Source organism: Solanum pennellii, chromosome 8, assembly GCF_001406875.1.
Source record: "Solanum pennellii chromosome 8, SPENNV200".
Taxonomy (NCBI): domain Eukaryota; kingdom Viridiplantae; phylum Streptophyta; class Magnoliopsida; order Solanales; family Solanaceae; genus Solanum; species Solanum pennellii.
In genome coordinates, this window is record NC_028644.1 from 25,298,051 (window position 1) to 25,313,837 (window position 15,787).

Below are 15,787 nucleotides of genomic sequence, written 5' to 3' on the forward strand. Positions count from 1 at the left end.
GGTGTTATGGGGTCTAAGCACTGTTTTACGACCTATCTAAATAAATAAAAGTCATTTAGAAAGTTCAAGAACCAAAACGTCCATGACGTTTGGAAACTAGTTCTAAGGGTACTAGCGTGCCTTAACCTATTTGACTAGCTTTTAGGAGTAAAAAATCCATGAAATTAGGTGGAAGGGTGTATAAGAAGTGTTAAGTATGATTCGTGGTCGAAACGTCTAGGTACGACTCCTAAATGACCAACCAAGGGCCCTTGAGGAAGACCCTAGCATGTAGGAGGCAACACTACGTAGGTAGTGTGCAACCATGAGAAGTCATCAACGGCTCATGTGTGGATCGACGGGGAGTCTATGCCTACCGTCGTCCCACACATATCCAAAATGTTGGTGGACCTCAAATGAAAAGCCTCTAACTTAACGACGGTTGTGCAGCATAGAAGGCACAGTGCCCGTCGACTCACAGACAGACCATCGATGGGGTCCCGTTTGTGAGGGTCCATTTTTCTGCACAATTTTAAGTTAAGTCCAATTAAAATAATTAAGGATTTTAGGGGTTATATAGGGATTAAAGGAATATTAATTAACTAATTTAACCCCCCATATAAAGACCCCAACCCTCATTAATCTAAACACAACTCACAAAATAAACTTTCTTCCTTCTCTCTTCTTTCTCTTTATATTTGGAAGCCACCATTGAAGACAAGCTAGGGGAGGTTTTGGGGATGGAAAGGTACGATTTCACCATCAAATCTTTATCAAACGTTAAGGTATGGGTTCTAATTCACCTTTGAGATCCTTTCCTCAAAGGGTTCCTTCAAAATGGATTTCAAAAGTTGAGTTTTCATGTGGGTTTCATTCAATTACGAAATTGATGTTGTTAACTGAGTTTTTTATGTTTTATTTAGGGTATAAATGGATAGATTAACATGTAAGTTAACTTGATTATGGTAATTTATTATGACTTGACCTACATTGGAGAACGTGATCCTTAACTCTTAACCCTAGGTTGATCTTGATGTAAATTGGGTTGTGTTGATTCAATTGTATCGATTATGAGTTAAATAAATATTAGATGATTTTGTTACACCAAGCATTAACAAATTAGAATGAATTATTGTCTTTCATGCTAATCATGAGAAGTGATCTAGGTTATGGAAATTGGCCTAATTAATCTTATTTTAAGAATTTATTTGGTATTGAATTATGGTGTAGTGACTCTTCTAGTATTGTCATCATGTTGATTATTGAATTATGATGTTGAACAGGAGACTTGGTAAGCCTTTGTATCTCTATCTTTACTTCCAATTGTGATTAATTGTGGTTAAGTCATGATGATATATTGGAGTATGCCTTATATTAGGATGATAGGACGGTATGATGTTGAATTGAAATGTCTTGATTATGGTTGTGAGGTTGATTAATATGTAAATGCTATAAGGATGGTGATGTATACCAATGTACCTTATTATGAATTGATATGTAATGTGTTAACCTCACCTATATTAATTGTGATGAAAGAATTTATACTCATACAATTCTTATTGAGGAGTGTCCCTTCCCAAATAGGGAAGGTAGGAGCACTCAATTACTCTTGAGATTGGAGACTATAATTCACGGAGCATAAAGAGGGTCCCAACTATATCTCCTAGTTCTTGAACTATGTTGCTCCCGTAGGAATACTAACTAGTGGATCCACATAATTTCTATGTTTTATGTTTTGGTACAACCTTGGCAAGTAGTCCGCCTTCTTTCGGTGTAGGGTTTCATGACATTGGATTCCACACTAGCTCATTTGGTCTATGTCGGTTAGGGAAAGATGTTCCCAAAAGGTAAAATGAATTAAAGGATTTGAACTCTAACTTGGATAACCTAAGGGGTCTAGCTTAGTCTAGGTAAGGGTATGGGACTCTACCTAAGCATTGCACTAGTTAGCCTTGAGGGGAGTCTTAGGAGGATGTTCTTATATATGTTATGATGATATATGATATGTATATGATGAACTTGGCACATTGTTGATACTACATGTTGATTAGTTCACTTATGAGTATGTGTTGGTTGTATTGCTTAAATAAGATGAAATGTATATCTAAATGTTATATTATGTGGAGTTGGACATTGGTCATGGTTTCTTGTTTGGGCTACTTGATTGAGTAAGGTTATGGGGCTTTGCTTGGTCATTGCACTTGTTGACTTAATAAGGATTCATGAGTATTTGTCTTGCTTATTATGATATAATTGACTCTTATTCATACTGGTGATGTTATTCCTTGATGATAGGGTTGTAGTAAATCATGGTTTCAAGTATGTTGGGATATATATTACTTGTTTGAGTTAGTAAGTATGTTTGGTTGGTTGATATGAATTGCTTGATTTTGTATTAGACTTTTAAAAGGGATAAAATGGCATGTTTTGACTAAATGTCCCTTTTTAGCATGTTTTGCTTTTATATGTGCATAAGGTCTCATACTTAGTACATGTGGAGTACTAACCCCATTTTCTTCCCTTTTTCCCAAACATTTTAGGTTCCGGTCGTTGAAGGATCATTCGGGACGACTTGAAGAAGGCTTGGATATTCTCTATCATCCAAGTGGGTAGCTCCTCACTTTCCTAGGGAGATGCCAATATCTTGCCTATGAAGTTCCTTTTTTTTCTAAGTCTTTTATGTTCATTCCACTTTCGTTGTGTACGACCTGTATAAGCCTATATGTGGCTTCTTTACATTGATGTAGGGTTATGCCCAAATTGTGATGATCATTAAGATGGCATGAGATGAGACAATCTTTGAGACTATCTTTCTATCTTATATATATGCATGTGCAATAAAAGTAGAAGGCTATGTAACCTTCCTATACGAAGGATCTATGTATACTCGATATGACTATATATTATGTGTATGTAGAGGTCTATGTAAACCTCCAAGTAGATGTAGTAAAAGTTTTAAATTTTTCCGCATTTTCAACCTATGAATGTAATGACATGAGACTAAGGGGGTAGTCTTAGTCCTCAAAGAGGACGACAACGCCGATTATGTCTAGGGGGTAAACCCCAATGTGACATATACATAAGCTTGAACTGGTAAAAAGAAAGAACATACTAACATTATCTCAACTCAACTCAAGAATACTTAACTTAATTGAATAATACTAAACTCAATCTGAAGAAAAAATAAATATGAAATTTATATAAAGCTTTTTAAAAATCAGATAATAACTCAAAGTATTTAAAAATACAATAACAAACTTGTTTACTCTTATTTGGGATATTCTTTGAAACAACGTCACTATGAGTTGTCTATAGTGATGTTGTGCTTTAATTCTTTGTTGTGAATCCTCAGTGTAGCAAATGATAGTTTGTCCATATTTACGATCTTCTTAGCATGTATAAGAAGATGTAAAGTGTAGAAGAATTGAACCTGTTTTCATGCTCAAATGAAAGGTTTGCAAAGAAATTTTCTAAACAATTTCTCATGTCGGTATACACGTTGTTGTAACTCTAAATATTCAATTATGCATTATTATTTATGGACTTATATACTCAAATCAAGATTTTGAAATGATTAATTTGGGGTTATCTTTAAGAACCCATGATATTTCTAGAATGGTGATTTTGAAGTGGGTTGTATACATTATATGAAATAATTTTCACTAATGAATTCCTATATCCTTAAACGTCGTTTTCATGTATTTTTTTCCAGATTCAAACATCTATTTTGAAATTGGATTTTGACTTGATTGACCCATTTCTGTAAATAGTTGATGTGGCAATTATATTTTTCCTTTGAGTGATTGTAAATACTTTCTTATTATAGATTGTGTGGATTTTGAAGTGATTCTAAAGAGGAAGACTCAATTCTTAAAGTGATTGTTGATTGAATTAAGACAAGTGGCTTTTTAAACCTTGTATTCTTGTAAAGTCCATGTATTTCCTTCATTTATTGTACGTTTGGAGTAATGGGAATGAGGTAAAGGATTAAAATTGTCCACTTGTTACATGTAAAAGAATTAAAAGGGGTTTAAATGAAAAAGGATATGTGTTGAACATGATGATGTAAATTGCCTTATTATAACACTTGTTGATTAATTAATGAATTAGTTGAAAGCATGAATGTGGACTTGAATCGTATGAATCTGTGTCTCTCCAATATGATGTGATATTTCTTGTGCGCATTTATTGTGAACACCATGATGAGATGTGTGATGATTTATAACGTTGAGGTCTTTGCCGGTGAATGTTATAATGTCGAGGTCTTTTTCGGTGAGTGTTGTGATGTCAAGGTCATTTCTAATAAGTGTTTATAAAGATGATAAGAAATGGATTCATCTAGTGATTTTTTATAACGTCGATGGGAAATGGTTTCAGCTAGTGATTCAATATAAAATGATGGGAAATGGTCCGACTAGAAATATTGTGACAATGTGAAATGGTTCCAGCAAGAGATTGACTATCATGACTTAATTATTTTGATACTTATGTGTAACTTGTTTAATAATTGATATTGATACACTTGTTGTGTGTGACTAAACTACTTGTAAGACCTCGAAAATGACTTAGGTAAAATAGAGCCTAATATGGTTGTCATAATGGTCTAAGGTCCTAAATAGGTCTAAAATATGATATTGAGGCAGTGTCTAAGAGTTTAGGTGCATAAGAAGTCAAACGTCAAGGGATGACTAAGACGTTCAACAACTAAGTCACCTACGTGCCTCAGATGTGGTTCAATGTGGTTATGTGTGATTCATGAGGTTATAAGGTCCTTTTATGATTTTTATGATGTATATAGGCAGTGTGTCAAGTTTCGTGAAGTTTGGAGGTCAAACGTCCAAGAATGTCCACGACGTTCAAAAGGTTTGCCTAGAAATGACCTTGTGTGTCTAGCATGCTTCGTCGAGTTTTACGTGCTTGTTTTGGATCACATTCATGTGAGAGGTCCTAAACTCGTATATGATAATGTTTGGGTTGGAAACTTCCAGGAAAACATCCCCAAGGACCATCCAAGGGTCCTTGGGGAAGGGACCCAAGTTGGTGCCTAAGGCTGCCTAAGACAGCCCAAACCACGGAGGCAATCGACGCACAATGGGTCAGTCGACACCCCGTTCGTAGGGTCTCATCATTTGGGAATTATCCATGGGAGAGGAGAGGAAAATTACCAGCCTCAGTCCCCAAACACGGACCAACAGGACGGTCTGTTGGTCAAGGGACGGGCCGTCGCTTGGCAACCATTGGTGGACCGCCTCCCTACTTGCAGTTCATTGTAATTTTAGGGGTGAACTTGTAATTTCACTACACTTCCAAAAAAGAGGTTTGGCAGTTCTTATGGGGTCTTTTGGGTATTTTAAACATGTATATAAGTTTTTAATACTTAGAAGATTTCATTCTTCCAAATCAAAACCACAGATCCCTTAGAAATTCCCTAGAACTCTATTAGAGTCAAAACTTAAGGAAGGGGTTGGATTGAAGAACTGTGAAGATTATTCATCAAATTGAAGAATTATATTCATTGAGGTATGGATTTTTATCCTTGAAACTCTCTTCATCAAGGATCCCAACTCTCAAAGTTGTTTTTTTCTAAGTTTCCAAGTTGAATTGTCTAATTTTATGATCTATTCCATGGGTTTTTGCGTTAATGGTTTCTAAACATTGAATAATGATTGAATTGGTATTGTATTGATGATTTCAAACTAAAATAACCTATGAACCCATGAATTGGACGAACCCTAGTTTTTTGCTAAGTTATGGGTTACTTGATATTGATCTAATCTTGATCAATTCTAATATAGTTTTATGTGTGCTATTGATTGATGTAATAACCGTAGTAAATTGAAATCTAGGTTGTATTATATTGATGAATATGTATTAATTTGACCTAGTTTCACGTATATTGTTATCATTATGTTGAATTGTTGGTTATGGCCATGGGTAAGGGTCTTGTGATATCGAATGTGGTGATTTTGCATTAATTTGAGGTATTGAGGATGTTGTGGTGATAATCTGCCCTATTTCCTTCATTTTATGTTGATTAGACTTCAATTAGGTTGTGATTGGTATGGTCCACTTATGGTGGTGGTGTTATGTGCTTTACTTGCAATTGATGTGGCCTTTTCGGCGTTATTTTAAGTAATATGATGATCATGGCCTTGTCGGCAAACTACTTGAAGTATTGTGATGATTATGTGAAGTATGATTATGTATAACTACATGTTAAGTAATGTGAAAGTATATGTGTTCTATTGATGTTATGTAGGTGATCATGTTAGACTATGACTACGGCTTTGTGTGTATAGTCTTAGGGTTGATGTACGTTATTCCTACTTGACTATATGAGTCTATGATGTTCATGTTTATGTTGATAAGATAGTATATAGGATGCCTTGAATATGATAAGGGTTATTTATATGTGCTTATAAAATGATATGTATTATGAGTTAAAGTGAAGTATGTGGTGTCTTGTCTTGGCTGGCTTGTGGCCCTTGCTTGATGTATGTATAAACGTGAATATGTGAATGTGTTGACATAGGATGCTAAAGTCTCTTAGTCTTGAGTGTATGAATGACATGTGACCTTAAATGAAGTTTAGAGGGTCTTTTGTGTGAAACCTTGAACCTAGTGGTAAGGTTATGGATGTTGAAGTCGTAAGCCGTAATGGTATCCTTCAAGTAAATGAATGATATACTTAAGGTTAATTGGCTTGAACGACATCATATAAATCTATAGAAAAGTCATTATGAGCTTCTTTTCGCCATTGTGAGGTAGCCCTAGTGGACCTTTCTTTGCTAGGGTAAATGTGATTAGGTTATGAACTTGATATGGAACCCCTTTATATGAACCTTAAGTGTAAATTACTCTATGAGAACGAAGGCTAGCACTGAGTGAGTATGGTAAGGGAAGTAGTTCTAGTTAAAGAATGAGACTATATTACAAAGCATGCCCTTCATACTCCTTAACCATATGCCTACATGGGATGTGTCTAAGTTCTACCATTGGCAAGTAGAACACCCTCATCAGAGTAGGTTAAACTTTGGATTCCATGTTTTGCTATGATGGTATATGTCGTTTATGGACTATTCTCATCATATGGAATACCTATTAGCATTAGAGAAGTTCTATGAAGTTCAGGTGATGGTATGGGACGCTATCTAGAAATTGCACATTAGGTTTTGAAGGTGTTAGTTGGATTTCCTAGGTCTTCTCCAAGACCATTACTTGAATGTCCTTTATGTGTTGAATGTCTCCTAAATGAACTAGTGAAAGTATTGACTTAGGTTAAGAAAGTATTTTTAATTAATAAGTACTTATCTAGAGTAGTTAAGGGTTGTCTAGTTAAGATGTGAAGGATGCATAGGAATGGTCACTTTGTATCTTACCTAGATGAGTCTTAAGGATGACTCTAGTTAGGGAAAATGATTGATTATGTGGACATGATCTAAAATTAGGAAGTCTTAAGGATTATTTAGGTAGTCTTGAAGAGGTCAATCATGGACGTTATCTTCTTTATTTACTTAAGTAAGTCTTTTGATAGCCTTTGGTATGAGATTGTCATATTATCTATATGTTGATGTCTTGTAAGTGTGTATATGTCTTATTATAAGTATTCTTGAGGATTATTTAGGTATGCTTAGGGAGGTTGTATGGGCGGTCTCTCTTTGTGTTGCTTAAGTGAGTCTTAGGATAGCTTTTAGTGGGATGATTACATGATATAAAGTGTATAAGGAAGAAGTAGGCAACTTCACTGTAACAGTGAATTCCTTCACTGTACAGTGAGTTGAGCTCACTGTTAAGTTGGTCGAAAATTGTGAATAATCATTTAAATGTTATCTTATGTGTGTCTAAGTTAGTAAATGTTGTTCTTATGATTATAATATGATTTTTAATGAAAAGATGCATATTTCCAATAAATGTCCGTTTTCATGATTATCATGCATTATGCCATACCTAGTATATGTGGTTGTACTAATCTATGCTTTTATCTATCTCTATAGTGGTTGGTAGGTGAGGAGCATTTGGGAAGGAAGACTTGGACTGTAGCATCGTTCAAGAGAAGTCGAAGTATGTCATCATTTCATTAGAGGACATAGATGTCCTTTATGTTTCTTATTGAAATATTGTAATAGACTAAGCATTTTTATATTAGTATTGTGTATGGCCCGTGTCCCGAAAGTATTCTCGTGTCTTAAGTTTGATGAGGTTGAGACTTAGTATTTCCTATAACTTTATATGAAAGAGTTTTTAAACACTATGAAATATTTTGTGAAAAGTTTTAATTTCGCACTACTTTTTATTACGTATATGCGATGAATAATATGTAAGGGCTTGAACAAGACCTCCGAAAGGTCAACTACGCCGGTCTTAATCTGAGATTGAACCTAACTTCTAGGGTGTGGGTTTGGGATGTGACAAGCTTGGTATCAGAGCGTAGGATATGAAAGTAGTTTTAGGAATCGAAAAGTGTCATCAAGTCACGTCTAGTAGAGTCTTGACTATCGGCGTGAGTCGTGACACATCTATGGGCGAGAGTCTATATGAGGATAGAGTTTCCCTTCTTTTCTTCTCCTATGTTGTGCCATAGAGTAAAAGTTATGAGTACTCTTTTCTTATGGTTTTCCTTGTGTTTCTACGAAGATAAATACGAGGAGGACACCAGCTAGGAGATTTGAAGAAAATAAGGTGCAAGAGGAGATTCCTCCTCAAGTTTAGGAAGTTGAGCAAGTTCCTCAAGGTTGTCAAGGTGGTCAAGGTGATCAAGTCCCTATTGTGGGTGGAGGTAATGATATTCCGGTAATTTCCCCAGAGTTTAGTAATAGAGATATTAGAGAGGCTTTGCTTGCTTTAGCCCGAGCCGTGACAAATCAAGCGAATTTGATTATGGTTCCTAGGGTGAATGTTTTGGAGAAAACTATGACATCTAGGTTTTGAGACTTTGAGAGGATGCATCCTCCTATCTTTCTTGGCTCTAAAGTGGGAGAGGATGCCCAAGAGTTCCTAGATGGAATGTACAAGGTGTTGAGTGCTATGGGGTTACATCTAGGGAAAAGGCGGAGTTGGCGTCATACTACTTGAAGGATGTTACACTCAATGGAAGGACAATAGGCTCGAGGAATCGGGTCCTATTGAGTGGGAGGAATTTAAGGAAGCTTTTCTTGGTAAGTACTTTCCCCGTGAGAGGAGAGAAGTTAAGGTAGAGGAGTTTATCAATCTCAAACAAGCAATATGAGTGTTGAGGAATACTCTTTGAAGTCTCAATTTTATCTAAATATGACCCTTATCTTATGTCTAATCTGAGGGATGAAATAAGTCATTTTGTGATGGGTATCACCGATCTAGTGAGGGAGAAATGTCGTACGACGATGCTACATAATGATATGACCCTAGCTAGACTCATGGTGTATGCACAATCAATAGAGGAGTCTAAACTTGGAAGGATTGCTAGGAACTTGAAAAGGAGTGGTTCTAGTGATCAAGGTCAAGCTAGGTTTAAGAATAGGGCTCAAACTCAAGAAGAACCTAGGAGTGCTAAGATGAACTTGGAAAAAGAAGGTGGTTCTCAAAATGTCAAACCTACATGTGTCACTTGTGGAAAGAGGCATTATGGTGAGTGTCTAAGGGGTATCGGGAGTTGCTATGGTTGTGGAAAGAAAGGACACAACATGAGAGATTGTCCTAAAATTACTTCTAGAGGAAAAGAGGGTAAGCAAGTTGTTCCTAATGTTCCAAAGGCAAAGGCTCGTTTCTATGAACTCCGGGCAAGAGAATCAAAGACGGATGAGAATGATGATGATGATGATGAGAGTAATTCCTTGCATTTCTTTGTAGTGATATGAGTTCCTTCTAAGTTGGGAAGTATGGTTAGTAGATAGGATAGAAAATCCTAGAAGTATGTCGCATGTGCGTTGTGTTTAGGAGTTTTGTTGAAATTGAATTTCAATGATTCCTTGCATTGTGCATTTTATGAAGCCATTATTGTGATGTAAGATATTTTTATATGATGTTACTTTGCATATTAGCATGTTTCTATCTTGAATTGCCTAAAGGTTGCATTTTTGAAAAAATTGCAAAAATCACTGTTGATTGAAACTGCTCACTGTAAAATTTTTGGAAATTCGACTAATTCATTATTTGGCCTAAAATTGTTGTAATGTGGTTAGAACTGATGTATATGAGTATAATATGGAATATAAAATGAGTTTTCGTTATTTGGAATGAAGAATGTGAGTTTTGTAATATGTTATAGAATTGTCTTCTAGTTTCTTATTGTGTTGTGAATCTCTTGACTATTTTAAATTGATGTTTTCTTCTTGAAAATGTGTTATATAGTATGGTCATTATCTTCTAGTTTAATCTCTATTTTTGGAAGTGTTTGGAGAGTGGCAAGTGTCATTTGAGAACGAATGTTGTCCAAGTGGGGAAGAATATAAGACCTCAAAAATGACTTAGGTGATCTAGAGCCTAATATAGTTGTCATAATGTTATAAGGTCCTAAATAGGTCTAAAATATTGATATTGAGGCAGTGTCTAAGAGTTTAGGTGCATTGGGAGTCAAACGTCAAGGGACGACAAAGATGTTCGATGACTAAGTCACCTATGTGTCTTACATGTGGTTCTATATGGTTATGTGTGATTAATGAGGTTATAGGTTCCTTATATAAGTTATTATGATGTATATAGGCAGTGTGTCATGTTTCGTGAAGTTTGGAGGTCAAACGTCCAAGAATGGCCATGACGTTCAAAAGGTTTGCCTTGTAACGACCTTGTGTGATAGGGGCATGCTTCGTCGAGTTTTACATGTTTGTTTTGGACAAAAATTCAAGTGAGAGGTCCTAAACTCATATACAATCATGTTTGGGTTTGAAACGTCGGGGAAAATATCCCCACGTACAATCTAAGGGTCCTTGAGGAAGGGACCCAAGTTAGTGCACAAGGCTGCCCAAGACAGCCTAAACCACGGAGGCAATCGACGCACAGTGAGTCACTCGACGCCCCGTTGGTAGGGTATTGTCATTTGGAACTTAAACATGGGGGATTAAAGTCCAATAACCAGCCTCAGTCCCCAACCACGACCAATAGGTCGGTCCATTGGCCAAGAGACGGGCCGACGTTTGGCAACCGTTGGTGGACTGCCTCCCTGTGTGCAGTTCACTGTAAGTTGAGAAGTGAATTTGTAATTTCACCCCACTTATAAATAAGAGGTTTGGTGGTTCGTAAGGGGTCTTTGGGTATTTTAAACATGTATATAAGTCTTTAACACTTAAAAGATTTCATTCTTCCAAATTAAAACCCCAAATACCTTAGAAATTCCCTAGAACTCCATTGGAGTCAAACTCAAGGAAGGGCTTGGATTGAAGAACTAAGTGGATATTCTTCATAAAATTGAATAATTATCTTCATTGAGGTATGAATTTTTATCCTTGAAACTCTCTTCATCAAGGAGCCCGACTTTAGAAGATGTTTCCTAAAGTTTCCAAGTTGAATTGTCTAATTTTATGATCTATTCCATGGGTTCTTGCATTAATGGTTTCTAAACATTGAATAATGATTGAATTGTTATTGTATTTATGATTTCAAACTAAAATAACCTATTAACCCATGAATTGGACGAACCCTAGTTTTTTTGCTAAGTTATGAGTTACTTGATATTGATCTAATGTTGATGAATTCTAATGTAGTTTTATGTAGGCTATTGATTGATGTAATAATTGTAGTAAATTGATATATAGGTTGTATTATATTGATGAATATGTATTAATTTGACCTAATTTCATGAATAGTGTTATTATTATGTTAATTGTTGGTTATGGCCATGGGTAAGGGCCTTGTGATATCGAATGTGGTGATTTCGCATTGGATTGAGGTATTGAGGATGTTGTGGTTGTAATATGACCTATTTCCTTCATTTTATGTTTATTAGACTTTAATTTTGTTATTATTGGTATGGTCCACTTATGGTGGTGGTGTTATGTGCTTTACTTGCAATTGATGTGGCCTTATCGGTGTTATTTAAAGTAATATGATGATCATGGCCTTGTCGACAAACTACTTTAAGAATTATGATGATTATGTGAAGTATTATAATGTATAACTACATGTTAAGTAATGTGAAAGTATACGTGTTCTATTAATGTTATGTAGGTTATCATGTTAGACTATGACTATGGCTTTATATGTATAGTCTTAGGGTTGATGTATGTTATTCCTACTTTACTATATGAGTCTATGATGGTCATATTCATGTTGATATGATAGTATATAGGATGACTTGAATATGATAAGGGTTATTTCTATGTGCTTATAGAATGATATGTATTATGAGTTAAAGTGAAGTATGTGGTGTCTTGTCTTGGTTGACTTGTGTCCCTTTCTTGATGTATGTATGAATGTGAATATGTGATGTCTTGACTTAGGATGCTAATGTCTCTTATTATTGAGTGTATGAATGACATGTGACCTAAAATAAAGTTATGAGGGTCTTTTATGTTAAACCTTGAATCTAGTGGTAAGGTTATGAATGTTGAAGTCGTAAGCGGTAATGGTATCCTTCAAGTACAAGAATAACAGACTTAAGGTTGATTGGCTGGAATGGCATTATATTAATCCGTAGAAAAGTCATGATGAGATTCTTGTCGCCATTGCGACGTAGCCCTAGTGGACCTTTCTTTGGTAGGGTAAATGTGATTGGGTTATGAACTTGATATGGAACCCCTTTATATGAACCTTAGTGTAAATTACTCTATGAGAATGAAGGCTAGCACCGAGGTGAGTATTGTAAGGGAAGTAGTTCTAGTTAAAGAATGAGACTAGATTACAAAGCATACCCTTCATATTCCTTAACCATGTGCCTACATGGGATATGTCTAAGTTCTACCATTGGCAAGTAGAACACCCTCATCGGAGTAGGTTAGACTTCGGATTTCATGTTTTGATATCATGGTCTATGTCGGCTATTGTCTATTCTCATCATATGGAATACCCATTAGTATTAGAGAAGTTTTATGAAGTTTAGGTGGTGGTATGGGATGCTATCTAGACATTGCACAATAGTCATTGAAGGTGTTAGTTGGAGTTCCTAGGTCTTGTCCAAGACCATTACTTGAATGTCCTTTATGTGTTGAATGTCTTTTAAATGAACTAGTGAAAGTAATGACTTAAGTTAAGAAAGTATGTTAAAAGAATAAGTATTTATCTAGAGTAGTTAAGGTTTGTCTAGTTAAGGTCTGAAGGGGGCAGAGGAATGGTCACTTCGTATCTTACCTAGATGAGTCTTAAGGATGACTCTAGTTAGGGAAAATGATTGATTATGCAGACATGATCTAAGCTTAAGAAGTCTTAAGGATTATTTAGGTAGTCTTGAAGAGGTCAATCATGGACGTTATGTTCTTTATTTACTTAAGTAAGTCTTTTGATAGCCTTTGGTATGAGATTATCATATTATTTATATGTTGATGTGTTGATGTCTTGTAAGTGTGTATATGTCTTATTATAAGTATTCTTGAGGATTATTTAGGTATGCTTAGGGAGGTTGTATGGGCGGTCTCTCTTTGTGTTGCTTAAGTGAGTCTTAGGATAGCTTTTAGTGGGATGATTACATGATATAAGTGTCTAAGGAAGAAGTAGGCAACTTCACTATAACAATGAATTCCTTCACTGTACTGTGAACTCACTATTAAGTTGGTTGAAAATTGTGAATAATCGTTTAAATGTTATCTTATGTGTTTCAAAGTTGTTAAATATTGTTCGTATGATTCTTAAGTGAAAAGATTCATATTTCCAATAAATGTCTATTTTCATGATTTTCATGCATTATGCCATACTTAGTACATGTGGTTGTACTAATCCATGCTTTTATCTAACTCTATAGTTGTTGGTAGGTGAGGAGCATTTGGGAAGGAACACTTGGACCGTAGCATCATTCAAGAGAAGTCGAAGTATGTCCTCATTTTATTCGAGGGCATAGATGTCCTTTATGTCTTATTGAAATGTTGCAATAGACTATGCATTTCTATATTAGTATTGTGTATGGGTTGTGTCCCAAAAAAATTCTCGTGTCTTAAGTTTGATGAGATTGAAACTTAGTATTTCCTATGACTTTATATGAAAGAGTTTTTAAAGACTATGAAATGTTTTGTGCAAAGTTTTAATTCCACATTACTTTTCATTATGTATATGCGATGAATGATATGTAAGGGTTTGTACAAGACCTCCGAGAGGTCAAGTACGCCGGTTACACTCCGAGATTGACCCTAACTTCTAGGTTGTGGTTTCGGGATATGACACTACTTGACATTGAAATTGACTTATTTGATTTTTTTTAATTGTCATTTGTGAAGATTGAATTGTGAATATTGGGCCTTGTGAGTCGTGTATTATATTATTTCTAGGTTTGTTTGATTTATGTACAGGTTGTAGTTTGAGGAGGTTCGATTGGAGTGTAAAGGGTATTTGTATTATAGCTAGTTGATTTGTTTATAAGGTTGTTTATTAGGTTCCTTTGTTGATATTCACCCCTTGCTTCTACACTTGTGTAAGTTCCTAGCCCTGACACGTGTGAGCTACTTCTTCTCCTCTTGACAGTCAAGGATCGTAAAGGATTTAAGAGGTAGTTGTTGTCATCTTGGCAAACCCTTTTTTCGCTTTTCTTTAATCTTTGTTCTATTTGATAAACAAATATTGAGACTTTTATTTACCATTGAATTCTGTAATTTCATTAGTGGCTTATACACTTGATAACTAGGTTTTGGGGTGTTGTTTAAAATGAATAATTTTCCGCCTTTGTCTTGTTCTTGCTATTCTTTTTTCTGCTTTTCTTTAGCTTCCGTTGGGTCAACGCTGACTTGTCTTGGTGAGAAAAAACATGTGTCGTCACGTTCATTTATTTTTTTTGGCATCTCGTCATCCATTTTTACCATTATTTTAATATAAAAAAAGAGAATTCTAAACTAAAGTAGAAGATTTATAAAGTTAAAGAATAAGTGAAGGTTGGATATTTTTTTTTCAGAAAAAAATATGGAACACAATTTTTTTCCGAAAAGGAAAGTCTCTTTAAAAGAGCCTAACTGAGAATAAGATTCTATCACAATTCTGATTCATTTAGAACCTTTCAGACCCTCTAAGAGATTTTCAAATTAAAAAAAAAAAAGAAACACACTTAAAGGCCTAGTGTCATTATATTTATAATTCTATTAAGTGCCAACAAATGAATCCTTAGTTTGGTTTAGTTGTTGGTTCTCCCACAAGATAGTTTAGTATGAGTGTCACTCACGATTGTCCGGATCGTGACATATGTATTAAAAGTTTCCATATTTTTTCTTCTTGTAACTCCAATGATACTTCACTGACCACCATAGAAGATGATGTTGTGTCCTTCATGAATATAGACCACCATAAAAGATGATGCTATGTCCTTCATGAATATACCTAAAACACATACCAGTATTAATTAAGAGACATATTAAGATTTGAGATAAGTATAAGAGAACGAATGCAGACTACTACTTACTATATATCAATCAATAGAGAGCAAATAAAAATAAAATTGAAATTAGCCCATAGTATATCGCCTGAGGAAGAATTCCAGCCTACGTGTGATCTTATTTTTTTTCAATGTGGTTAAGCTAAATGAAAAGCTATTGAAAAATTGAGTAAGGTAGGGTCTAGGGCGATTCGAGAAGGGATTGGGGATAATTTCTAAGTTTAGATCATGTTTTCTAGTAGCTAAGACATTAAGGAATTCATAGGGACTTTGAAAGTGAATTCAGGTGAGTAGACCTCCCGATATCGATCTTGACATGAATGCATTAGGTTG